This window comes from Equus caballus, chromosome 1 (genome assembly GCF_041296265.1).
Source record: "Equus caballus isolate H_3958 breed thoroughbred chromosome 1, TB-T2T, whole genome shotgun sequence".
NCBI classification, from domain to species: domain Eukaryota; kingdom Metazoa; phylum Chordata; class Mammalia; order Perissodactyla; family Equidae; genus Equus; species Equus caballus.
The window spans coordinates 18,887,895-18,901,352 of record NC_091684.1 but is presented as its reverse complement, the minus strand read 5'-3'; the positions used below and the strand labels follow the sequence as shown (position 1 = coordinate 18,901,352).

The following is a 13,458-nucleotide window of genomic DNA, read 5'->3' as shown; positions in this document are numbered from 1 at the left end:
CTTCACAGCAGTTACCACCACCTGACATCTTAAACGTTGGTATATATACTTTTTTAAATTATCTGTCTCCTCCATCAAAATAGAAGTTCCATCAAAACAGGGTCTTTGGTCCTGGTTGTCATTTCTATGTCCCCAGTGCCCAGAACAAGGCCTTATATGGGAAAAGTACTCAATAAGTATTTATGGAATCAGTGAAACAAATTTAATATTCACACCAAAATACCTACAGGGGCCAGAGGTGAAGTCATAGGTCATGGTAGGGACCCTCCCAAACGGGAGGGCACACGCCCCATCTAAAGTAGTAACACCCCTCAGTCCCAACCAACTTGTCATGAGGGAATCAGTACTCAATGCTGCCAATATTCCGATGCTTCCAGAGAAGCCAGATATCTGCATTTACACCTGAAATTCCCTGTTTTGTAAAACACTGGGAATTAAACAATAAAACACGGTCACGGGTGATACTCGGTTGGCAGGCTACCAATTACAGTAGTGTCCCTTATTCCAAGACCTTCCGTGGATACTGTCTGTTCCTATACAGACACACCTGTGATAAAGTTTAATTTATAAATTAGGCACAGTAAGAGATTAACATAAATAATAATAAAACAGAACAATTCTAACAATTTGCTATTAAGAAATTTACTGTAAAACTTAGTAACCTCAGCATATGATTTTTTTCATTCCTTATTGAGAACTTTCACCTTTTCACTTAAAGGAAGCACTTTGCAGCTTCTCTTTGGCATATCTGAATTGCCAGCATGACTACTCTTGCACTTTGGGGCCATTTTTAAGTAAAATGAGGGTCACTTGAACACAACAGGGCTACTGAGTGACCATTGGGCAGGAAGCGGATACAGCGTGGACGCACTGGACAAAGGGATGATTCACATCCCAGGTGGGTTGGCACAAGATTTCATCACGCTACTCAGAACAGCAGGCAATTCAAAACTTAAGACTTCCTTCAAAACTTATGAATTGTTTATTTCTGGAATTTTCCATTTAGAATTATTGGACCGCCGTTGACCATGGGTAACCGAAACCACAGAAAGCAAAACTGAGCATAAGGGGGGACTGCTGTAGTGACCTTTGGCCTAAACCCTCTGAGAAGATTACACTGAGTGTCTCCAGCTAGGGTGGAGGAAGATCAGTAGTACTTTTGTGTCGTGTTGGGAGAGCCAGAGGGGAAGAGGAATCTGTAAAGCAGGTGAGGAAGAGTATCGTTCACATGACACCGTGGGGAGGGTGCAGCCTGAGGCTCCCCACGGATAAGCAGTGGGGCACCAGGCTGCCCTCTCAGCCCCGGATGGGGACTCTAAGTAGGGACTCCAGGCTCAGGAAGACTCCCACACTGAGATGTGATACGGGGCAGTGAAGGCGAAGAACAAAGACCTGAAGGGGTCCTAGGTGTTTAGCTCTGCTCCGGATTTCTCAAGCCTTACCCAGGAAGTGGGCTGGAAGCCCCAGTAATCACTGAGGAAGAACTCTGCCCCCGTTCAGAGGGATGAGGAACCACAGCCAGACTTCACTTAAAGAAAAAACTCTACATGGCAGTTCTTCTCTGCCTAAGGTTTGATTGTGCTTGACATCCGCCGTCACCCTCGGGAGAACGAGGATTACCACAATGAAAGATGTTGAATTCGACTTGTACCATCACATCTGCTCTTAAAAGGCACTTATTAGGGATCAGAAATTTTGGAAATGGAACAATTTAGGGAACTAAAGTGAACACTTATCGCTGGGACAAGATACACACAGCCCTCGTCGGCTTGAGAGATATTGTGGATGCTCTCTCCTCCATCCATCCCACCCCCTCCCTCTGGGAGGGCCATGTCCCCTGGCACAGTGATTACATCAGGCTGTCCCAGTCTTAGCCAAGGAACACACAACACTCCTCTGGCCTTCAGCATGGCTTCAGACAACATCTGTCTTAGCCTGGCTTCCCCAGAAAACAGAACCTGGGGCAAAGGCTTATGTACAAGGACTTTATTCAGAAATGTAGTTCCAGGGAACAAAAGTAAGGAGGCAGGAAGTGGAGGGGGGAGAGTTTGAGGGTTCATTCTCAAAACAGCCACTACCTGATATAAAATGCATTGAATTGCTTGACCTCCATCTTCCAAGAGGCCTTATCAACAACTTCCACTCAGGAACATCTGCTAGGTGAAGGAAGGGGGAAGCAAAGGGGAAGAATGTATCTGTTGGCCCCTGCCTCCCACTGGTGAAAGTTTTGCTCCATTGGGTGTTAACTCCTTCCCCCTCCATGCTATGCATGTGCCCAGGGAGTCGCACAGCATCTCATGCCTTAACAGCAACAGGAAGAAACCCAGGGCAGCAGAAGGCCAAAGATGCTGTTGGTTGTGCCCAGGTGAACATGGCCAGACCCCACAGAGAACTAGCTGCCACTACCGAGGCAAGGCAGGCAAGGCCCTAAGACAGGTGAGGCCGAGCGGATGTAAAGTGGCTCAGGAGAGGTGTCTGATACATGGTCCAACCAGCAGAGTCCAGGACTTGGGCTCAATGGTGGTAAGCCAGAGCTGGATCACATGCAGTCTTGTTGATCCTTGATCTGGACGCTTCTGCCAACACCGTCCCACGTTGCCTTGGCTTTTTTGTTTTGTTTTGTTAAATCTTGACTCATAAGGAGCTTGTGGTCAATGAAAACCCCCACAGCCTTTTGTTTCACATTAATGACTCATGTACAATATATGGGCAATTGATTTCTTTTTTGAACTTCCATGTGGCACTCATTTATCTCTTTTAAATCTCATCCTGTTGATAGTGGCCTCATTGCTTCAGCTTTTTGGACCTTGGTTCTGTCATCCAGAATATGAGGTAATTCTTCCTAGCTCTGAATCATTTCCAGTGCCCTCCAGGGCTGTGGATGTGAAATGGTTTTGAAGTGACAGAGGGATGACAAATGTGAAGTGAAGAGAAATCTATGACTCCACTCTGTCACTGTCACTCTGGTTGGACTGGGGTTGTCCCTCCTGTGCTGGCGATTTGTGCCTCCCTTAGTTTACGTTCTCCGAAAAGAAGAGCTTGAGGCAAGGCTTGGGTGCAGGTAGTTTATTCTGGGGGTGGTTCCACAAGGCAAGAGTGAGGGTTTTATGTGAGTGAGCCAGAGAAAGGAGGAGGGTCAATAAAGGTATATTCTGAGCTAATTCCCACTATAGACAAATGGGGCTCAATCTCACCGGAAACCCTCTGAGGAACTGTGTAGAATGTGCCCCAGAACTGTCCCACCGAAGGACAGGAGGCTGGGGCATTTATCCACCCAACTCTCATCCCCTATTGGCTGCAAGTTACTCTCAAGGGGATTCACTCCCCTGCACTTCTAGAATCTACCTGTCTGCACACACTGAATGGACTTTTGCAGATTCAGAGAAATCCCAGAGGCAGGGAAGCAGAGGGACGCTCCTGCAGGAGCGAGAGGAGGGCCTGGCAACCCACAGGGAGCTAATATCGGTGAGCCGAGGGGATGTGGCATAGTGCACCTCAAGAGTCAGTCATTCAAGAAAACTGACTGCAGAAAGTGTTTCTATAAGATGCTCCATGAACTCCCACTGTCCTGTTCTTCCCACTGAGGATGTCAATTCTGTTCCATCATTCCAGTCCTCTGCACTGTGCAACACTGTGTCCAGGCACTTAGGGTGGAGAATTCACAAAGCAGCCCTTGTCTCTGGCTCTCACGCTTTCCCAGGTCAGAACTCCCACTCCATCCTCACCCCCATCCCTTGGGGCTTTCAGGTGCCCTGGGGGAAGTTCTTAGGGGTGTTAAAGAGAGTGAAGTGCCATGGGTACCCACTGATGGGGAGTTGTTGGCTTCAGAGCCAAGTTCCTCCAGGCAGTCATGAGGCCTGCACACTAGATGGTGGTGACCAGAGTTAGGCTAGCATCTCTCCTCGCCCTGGGGAAGTCCAAGGTCAGTGGGGTTGCCTAACTGGTCAGGCTTCACCCTGAGTTTCAGCAAATGATCTGTTTGTTTACATAAATTGGTCCATGGGAAGTATTCTGCCAAGGAAAATTAGAGAAATATTTTGCCTCCCCTCAAACCTAAATCTGGTTGGAGACCACTCTTTAGTTGAAAATTGCATTTGCTTTGGAGATGGAATTGTATCTTTTGGTCTAAGACAGGGTCCACAGACTTCCGTTAGAGTCAGATTTTAAATGTTTTAGGTTTTAGGGACCACATACCATCTCCATCCCATCTTCATTTTCTTTTTCTTCTTTTTTTTTTACAACTCTTAAAAAATATAAAAAACCATTCTTAGCTTGTATACCGTACAAAAACGGGGCCCACAGGCCATGGTGTGCCAATCCCCGGTCTAAGCGGTTTCTCATAGGACATCAGGAACAACCAGACCAGAGTTCTCGCGGGGAGGCTGATGGGGAGGATGGAGGCTGAGGAATCGGTTCAACCCCATCTGGCCTGGACTTTGACTGTCTGCAGGTGGAGTCTTATTCAAGTGTGGACAATCATATCCAACTGCTGTGCTTGTCTTTTCCTGGGCCAGGAGACCACAACACACCCTGTGGGATGGAGCTTTCCCTCTGAGTCAAGAAATGGATATTCCCACTGCTGGAGGCCACAGAATCTGAAATGAGGCAGCTCTTGGATTGGGGAGACACTGGTCTGTCCATCTGGATCCAGTGAAGAGAGAGAAACCACACAGTAATCTGAACAGGAAAAGGTTAACATAATAAATTATTAACTACAACGGGGGTTGTAGATTGGCTAGTAAAAAGTAAAGAGAACTCTAAAAAATACAGCAAATGCAGATACCATATACTTGCCGATAACATGCGTATTAGTTTGCTAGGGCACCACACAGAGTCCTGCAGATTGGGTGGCTTAAACCACAGAAATTTATTTTCTCACAGTTCTGGAGGCTACAAGTCCAAGATCAAGGTGTCAGCAGGGCTGATTTCTTCCAAGGCCTCTCTCCTTGGCTGGTAGATGACCATCTTCTCTCTGTGTCTTCACACAGTCTTCCTTCCCTCTGTGTGTGTCTGTGTCCTCATCTCTTCTTATAAGGACACCAGTCATACTGGGTTAGAGCCTACCCTAGGGATCTCATTTGACCTCTTTAAAAACTCTATCTCCAAACACAGACGCATTCTGAGGAGCTCGTGGTTAGGACTTCAGCATATGAATTTGGGGAAGGTGGACACAATCCAGCCCATAACAACATAACGTAACATAACATCCCATAACTAGCCACCACCCCTAAAGCCGAGATAGAGGGCCCAAGCAAGAGCCCCCTACCCTCTCCCCACCCCAAGGCTGAGATTCAAACCTTACTAGAGAGAGCAGAGCCATGGCTCACTAGACAGGAGAGAAGTCACTGCGGTGCTGCATCAGTAGAACTTGCTAGAAATCTGTCCTCTAGAACTTTCTGGAAGTCTACCCTCTAGGTGCCAGAGAGAGCTGTTCCTCGGGATGTGTCTCAAAGGAGGCACTCTGCTACAAAACCACCTGAAGGGGATGCCAAGGAAGTTGCTGGCTGCTGGGTGCTGCTGGTCACCAGGCACAGCAGTAGCTGGGCACTGGGAAAGCCAGGGATGGTAAGCTGAGAGGCCAGCCCTTCTGCAGGAGCCTGATTCTCCAGGAGCAGGCCAGAACACCAGAGCCAGGAAGCAGAACCTTTCCCTCCTGCACTCTTCCTCCAGCGCTCCCTACTGACAAAACTTAACATGGGGCCACAGGCAAAGGAAAACTACTTAAAGGGCCCAGGTCACTTTTCACAGAACAGACAAAAAGGTGAATTTCAAGCTGAGAGGCAATCAGTCCACAACAGGTACAACATGAATTCCTCCTTTCAGGGAATTCTGCCCGGACCCACCCTTTATCCCCCCTCGCAGAAGCCTGCTGATGCCTCAGCCAGAGTTGGAGTTTGGGCCTGTGGGTCTTAAGAGTAGCATTGCTGTTAATTAAGGGATATCCTTCAGCAGAGTCCTGTATAAAGTCACAGCCTGGCCTGAGCTGTCTTCTGAAGAAGTGGAGAAGCAATCACGGGTGGCCCCCCCTTGCGGGTACTGTGCCCAGCAGGATGAGGGTGACACTGGGGAGCTCCTCAGGATTAGCGGCAGCAGCCTGGTGACCAGGGAAGCGGGCTGGAGGGAAGGTCCGGGGAACAGCCCAGGAGCACTCATGAGGCCAGCTCTTGGGAAACTATCTGAATAATGGAGTTGGGGGACTTTTCCAGGGCGAGGAGGAAGACTCACGCTCTAATCATGTGAATCTGAGAGGAAGCATAAAACCATGACATGGACCCAGGCTAGAGAGACACAGGACATAAGAGTCAGGAGAGAATATCATTTGGATCCAGAATGTCAGCACAATTATTAGAGAAGGAAAAGTTCAAAATTGTTTCTTCCCTTCCGTATATCCATGATTTTATTTGTTGATACTGTGATAAGCCATCCTCAGAGCAATACATTTGGAGTTCCCCATGCCAGCCCACGCTTAAGATCTGAAAAAAGAAAGTTTTCCTTCAAATCATCTTCCAGTCTGAGTCAGTAATGGCTTCCCATGTGCAATACATTTTAACATTTGCATGATATAATTTACGATAGAGCCTTCCTGTAAATGGCTAATTCACTATTTTTCTAGGCAACCTGATCCTGGTTCTGCCACTAACAAGCTTGTGATGTGGGCAACTTCTCTGAACCTCGGATTCTTTATAAAATGAGCAGAAGGATTAGTTATTAAAGCCCCTTCCAGATCTAATATTGCGTTTCACTATATTTCAGGAATAAACTGCAAAAACTTAAAATTTCTAAATTAGAGAGTAACTTAATTGCTTTGCTAATAGGATTTTTCATTTCTCAAATGATTCACAATTGAATTCCATTAAAAGCAAATTATCTTAGTGTCTATAATGATTTAGTTTACCCCAACATTTCAGAAACATGGGTGCTAAATGAAGAGTAGCACACCCTGTCTTAGTTTGTTCCGGCTGCTATAACAAAATACAATGGACTGGGTGGCTTATAAACAACGGAAATGTATTTCTCACAGTTATAGAGGTTAGAAGTCCAAGATCGGGGCGCCAGCATGGTCAGGTTCTGGTGAGAGCTCTCTTTGGGGCTGCAGACTGCAACTTCTGTGTCCTCACATGGTGGAAGGGGCTAGGAAGCAGCCTCTGTTATAAGGGCACTAACCGCATTCACCAGGTCTCCACTCTCAGGATTTTCACACTTCCCAAAGGCCCTGCCTCCTCACAGCATCACACTGGGCATTAGGTTTCAACATATGAATTTGGGGGGGTGGGACACACAAACATTCAGCCTCTAGCACAGCCATATTGGAAATAGGGTAACTGCCTGTTAAAAAGATTCAGGAATTCAGGATTTCTGCAGAAGTTAATAAATTATAATTATTTCCTTACACTTGCCTGGGGCCAGTATTCTTAAACCAAGTAAATGTCCTTACCTGGTGAGATTTTAGAGACAATATTGAAGACAGGACCAGCGCAAGCAAGCAAACAAGACAGGATGTGGTTCTTGCCTGATGTCACACCATGAAGATTTCCCTCCTTTCATTCAAGGTGTTGATAGTTCTTTAAAAGCAGCTATCTCTGGTATGAACAAAACTGAAATTTCTTCTCAGATATTTACACCTCCGTGGGACTGAGTTAATTAGTTGCTCCTCTGACGAGTCTTGGAGAGAAAGGCATCGGAGGCCTTGGTTGGAGGCCCATGCGTGAAGAAAGTCAAATGGATGCGTGGGGTGGGGCTGGGGGGTTGTGGGGATGTAAGAGGTGGAAGCAGCGGAAGCGCACGGTCTCTCCCTGTTCGACTAACTGCGGGCCACATACCCAGTGACTGACACCTGGGGGCGCTCAACATCACGAACGACTCTCGCCCCATCCAGACCTGCGGGCGTGTTACGCGGTGAGAAGAGTGCGCGAGCGTCCTACCGCCCTCGCGCGAAGGAAGGCGCGCCCGCCGGTGGAAGCGAGCGCTGGGAGGCCGGAAGCCCACAGCGGACCCCAGGGCGCGCCCGAGGGGCTCCGCCTTGGGAGAAGGTAACTCAAGCTGATGGGGGCGCCGAGTCTCCTCCCTACCCGCCACCTCTCCTGGGGGCGAACCGCACAGACTGGGGTCCAGGGTCTGGCTGGGGAAGAGCCTTCTGGCTATGGGAACTGGGTCCCGGAACTGGCACGCAGGGCCAAGTCGAGGTGTAGACTGTGGGCAGCAGCGGGAGGGGGGAGGCGGGGGCTCAAACAAGCGCCCGGTCATTGAGCGCCGCGAAGTCTGCAGGGCGCGCTCTTCAAGTTTGCGTGGCTCAGGACACTGCGTGCGGCAAGTTTGCAGAGCGCGCTCTTGCGGGTCACTTTGAGGGCTGCCACTTCTGCAGAATGTGGCGGGGTCTGTGAGCGCGGCGGGGAAATCCCATCGATCTCTGCAAACTTTACCCAGCACGCTCTCCGGTGCGCGCGGCCAACTTTGCCAAGGGAGCTTTCCGAGGACTATGCGCTCAGGGGCCCGGGGCACTTTGCGAGCGGCCAATTTCGCAGCCAGCTTTGCAGAGGGCGCCCTCCGGGGACCGTGCACGCGACACGGGAGCGCAGGCAATTTTGCGGGGCGCGCTCTGCCGCGACGGTGGGCGCGGCGGCGCGGGACGTTTTGCGCGCGGCCAACTTTGCGAGCGCACCATCCCGAGCTAGGGGCGGTGCATGCAGTCCTGCCCCGGGCGACTCCTCCCCTTGCAGCGTTGGGGCTTTAACTTTCGGTTTCGTTTTAGTGGCCCCAGACCCTAGCCGCGGGGGGACAGAGACGGTCGCAGCATCGGGCCGTCCGGCCGCCGTGGGAACGGTAACTTGGGGGCCTCGACTCCGCTGGCGCTTCAGCCGCCCGTCCGCGGCGTGCTTCCTCCCTCCTTTCCCCTCCCTCCCGCCCATCCTGCCCGGCCTCCTGCTCCGCCGCTGCCCGGAGCGCAGTGTGCGGGGAGCCAGGTCCGGTGAGGCTGCGCTTCCCAGCCCGCTGGCGCGGAAACTTTGGGGAGAGGGTTCTCGCCCCCATCATCGCTTGCTTTGCTCAGCTTGTCCTCTCTTCTCTCCTAGCCAACTGGCTCGGGACAGCCGGTACTATTCGGGATTTGGAAGAGAAGGAGAGGTGCCTTTAGAAGGGAAGGAGGGGTCTGTTATCTTGCAGGACTAACAGCCAGGGCTCCCGTGTCAGACAGCCCTGGGTTCCGGTCCCCGCGTCCCTGCTGGTCAGCTGTGGGGCATTGGCCCGCTCTCTGCCTATCTGTTAAATGGGAATACAGTGATCCCAGGCTGACGGGTGCTGCGAAGATAGAAGGAGGTGACTAAGGTGCCTAGCAGTGCCTCCGTCAAGGCCTACGACGTGGGAGCTGCTGTCATCATTGTTGGGGTACCTTGTGCAGGTTCTTGAAGATCCCTTGAGAAAGTGAAAAAAGGCAGGACTCTCAGGCTGCAGGCGACCTGGCCACCTTTCACCCTTGTATTCAAATTTGCCCTAACCCTTGTTGACTTACAGGCTATTTCCTCCTTCAGGGTAGACAGCCCGACCTTCGTCCTCCGTAGGCAGCCACCGCCTAGGTTCCTAATCCACCTCTTCCTCCTGTTAGCTGTGTGGTTTGGGGCAGGTTACTTAACCTCTCTGAAGAAACCGAAGTTTCTTCTGGAACACAGAGTAAAGGCTCCGGCCTCCTAGCAGTGCTGTATCAGATGACAGTGGAGTCCTTGAATGCCCTGCCGAACCCCACCTTCTCCAGGTGCTAGAGGTGAGAGGTGGAGGTCCTCAGGGCTTCTTCTCTTTGAGCCTTTTAGGAAGATGTCTTCACTGGGGCGAGAGGGGGATGCAGGTTGTATTATGTCACTTTTCAGGGGAAGCAACTGCTATGAGTCCATCCCCACCCCTCATGGGAAAAACAGTTCAGGCAGGAGCTGCGACGTGATCTCCTACCAGATGTGTGCCAGTCACCAATGACACATATTTAAAAATAATCACTAAGGGAATTTTTTTGTCAGTCTCCATAAAGGCTGTTTAACATAGGAATGTGATTTTAAAATATCCGTGAAGGTTGACAGTTGAATGTTTTCTTAGTCTTGAGTTCCGCGGACAGGGGAGACAGTAGGGAGTATTTACTGAACATTTAGAGTGTGCTGCCCTGTGCTTAGCATTTTACACCCATTGTTCCAGCCATCCTCAGCCGCCTGTGACTGAGGCATCATTGTTTTCCCATTTTACAGATGAGAAAACTGAGGCTCGGGAAGTTAAGTACTTAGTTCAAGGTCCCCTGGCTAATAGGTGGAGGAGCTACTTGAAGCCCAAATCTGCTGTTGGTGAGACTGGGCTCTCCACCGCCCTCCTGCTTTGTTCTGTTGTCTGTCCCACGTACACAGTTTATTCAGGGCACTGAAGGATGGAAAAATTATAAGTACATTTCAGTTATAACATTTGTAAAGAAATATTAATTGAGTGCCTACTATGTACCTGGCACTTTTCTGTGACTGGAGAAGAAAAAAGGAAGATTAAAATAAGCTCTCAGAGTCCTAGTGGATAGTAGTAATAATAACTGACAGTGTGCTTACATAGAGGGCCTGGCACTGTTAATGCTCTATGTGTATCCTATATTAATTCATTTAAGGAGACGGTAGACGCGTTTAACGATTGAGTAAGCAATGTCCCTTGAATGACTGGACTCTGCAGCCTGAGCCCCATGAACGGACTGAGTACCAGAAAGTAACGTGGGACGTGCCCTCCGCAAGACAGCAGAGCTGAGATAGGCCTGGATTTTCTTGGGGTGCTGCGAGGATGAGTGGAAATAAGGGGTCAACACCAAGCCTTGGGTTGACTCAAATGATGTGACCAAGATCGGGCACCCGCCTCGGTCACTACCCTTGTTTCGGATGAACTTCATTTCACCCAGAAGTCACGCTCAGCCTCCTAGGAATAAGAAAGGCACTGAATGTTTCGCCTTGCAGATTTAAAAGAGTAAAGTCCCGCCACGGGACTTGTTTCCAACAGATGCTCTGGCAGGCTGTTGGAAGGGACACTTGCTGCCCTTCTAGACGGTATCAACCCAGACAGATGCTGGAGGTTTCAAACAGAAGACCCGTCTGGCCTAGTGTTTGGAGGGAGAGTTCTGGAAAGCCTCCCACCCTTGAGCCATAGAAATCAGCCTGAACTCTGCATCTCTGCAGCTGAGCCCAAAGCCACAGTTGGAGCTCGACATTGGTGCCGCCCTTTTGTCAACGCCTGTCCCCCAACAAGGCAAGACCCCCAGCTCACAGGTGTATCCCCGGCTCCTAGCACACAGCCTGGTGCATTAGAGCTCCAGTAAATATTCATTGAATAAATGAAGAGGAGCCTCCAGAATTGTTCTCTGCAGTCCCAACAATATTAGATGTTGAGCTTTCTTAGGGGCCGTTTTGCTTAGGGTCATCCTTTTTTAAAAAAAACAATGGTCACACTGTTTTATCATCATACATCCTAGATTCAGCCTTTAAGATTAGTGTTTGCAAAGGCTCAGGGCTTAAACCCCACATGTTGAAGTTAGTGTCTTTTTCTGGTGGATTTTGCATAACTAACTTGTTAATTTTAGAAATATTTCAGTGGTTAGCTATGCACAACCCAGGCTGAAAGGTGACTCAGTCTATATAAAGGAAATGAAATAAAAACTATGGAGTGTTTCTGCATGCCTGGACTTATGACTGTCTCCCCCGGGGATGGGGTTATCTCTGTTTTTGAGAAACACTTTGGGTGCTAATCTGAAAAATCTAACTGCCTCCCAACCAGAAATGTGTTGGTGGCAACGGAGGAGGGGACATGAAGTGCTGAGCAACAAGAAGCCACCTGGCTTCTCACGGTCATTGTAGAGATCTGGTGTGAGACCGTCCCTCTCGGTTCTTGCCTCACTGCCCAGCTCAGCCCTAAGGTAAGCTGCAAGGTGACATGATAATGCCACTCAGAGCTCAAGGCCACTAGGTTGGCACTTTGCCATCTTGGACCCCTTCCCTGTGCCAGATTCCTCCTTCTCCACACCTCTGAAAGTCATTACTTGTGCTCTGGGGCGCAATATGCTCTGTGAGATGCCTTCTTGTTTTCCAACTGAGTGAGAACATCCCTGGGCTGAGCCTCAGAGGAATACGGACCTGCACCTGCCAGCTGTGGCCAGCCCCATGCCGTTGCTCAGAGTTGACACAAGCAGAAGTGAGAGTGAAGAGGTTTCCCTTTGTTCCTGAAAGCCAATCCCTTCACAGGAAAGGAAACAGGACTTAATTTTGGAGAAACAACTCCGCTCCAGGCTCTACTTCTGACTAGCTAATTCTCTTCCCTTGGGCGTTTGTTTCTTCCAGCTTTGCATTCAGCTAATATTTATTTAACAAGCACCTTCTGTGTGCCAGGCGCCTCTGTCATGGTGAACCTACATTGTCATGTTTGAGCCAAGCCATAAGCAGAGTGCAGATAAACAAGACAAATACAAGGGCTGTCAAGGGAATGGGGGAGAGGGGAGCTGGCGCAATAGACGTATTCAAGGAGGACCGCTCTGCAGAGGTGCCGTTTCAACTGAAATCTGAAGATTGAGAAATTAGCCAGCTGGGCAAAGATGGCATGTCCAGCAAACGTGTGGGTGGTGACTTCCAGAAAGAGAGGACCATGAGCCCTGAAGGAGCCTGAAATGGCATAGTGTGCCCAGGAATGCTGGACGGCTGAATGGTGTGATGGTGGGGGGTGGGGTCTGGAGTGCTCGTTGCTTGCTTCAGAACTGAGTCCTGCTGTTTACTAGTTGCCTAGCCTGGGACAAGGTAGTAACCTTTTCCAGCCTCAGCTTCCTCGTCTGTCAAAAGGCAGTCATCATAGGGCTGATCTACCAGCAGGATGGGGAATGTTAAATAAGGTAGTGCTTACAAGACAATTAGCACAGTAAATAATAAATGTGAGTTTCTGTTCTTGTTATTTTTACTATGTAAGGTGGGGTGAGTGGGGGATCCTATTGGCTGGCGGCTACCATGGATCAGGGGTTGGCACACCTGTTTTTGTTAGGGCCAGGTCGTAGATATTTTAGGCTTTGCGAACCATATGGTCTCTGTCACAGTGACTCAACTCTGGTTGTGGCAGAAAGCAGCCATAGACGATACATAAATGAACAGGCATGGCTGTATTCCAATAAAACTTTATTTACAAAAACAAGTGGTGGGCCATAGTTTGTCAACTTCAGTGCTAGGTAACGAAGGGCCTTAGAATCCAAGGAGATGGGTTTAGATTTGAACTTTTATATTGTAGGGATCTCTTGAAGATTCTTGAACAGGAAAATAATTTGATGGAAATCTATTTTGGCAGAATCATGTAGAGTCATCGGAAACAGAAAGAAAGTTTTTTTTTTTTAGATTGGCACCTGAGCTAACATCTGTTGCCGATCTTTTTTTTTCTTCCTTCTTTTTCTCCTCAAAGCCCCCCAGTACATAGTTGTATATTTTTAGT

At 49.2% G+C, this 13,458-nt stretch overlaps 1 protein-coding gene across 4 annotated transcripts in view; it reads left to right on the top strand.

Annotated features, from left to right (window-relative positions):
* Window positions 1-7,287: 7,287 nt before the first annotated feature.
* CASP7 (caspase 7) overlaps window positions 7,288-13,458 on the top strand; it is a 32,790-nt gene continuing 26,619 nt past the window's right edge. Inside the window, exons 1-2 of one of the 4 annotated variants that reach the window (XM_070260625.1) lie at window positions 8,629-8,820; window positions 9,599-9,754. The gene's annotated coding sequence lies outside the window, so the exon portion shown is untranslated. Of the gene's footprint in view, window positions 8,031-8,436; window positions 8,821-9,598; window positions 9,755-11,772; window positions 11,912-13,458 lie in introns of those variants that run through there. The other 3 variants (XM_014733326.3, XM_014733325.3, XM_014733327.3) reach the window with 3 other exon arrangements.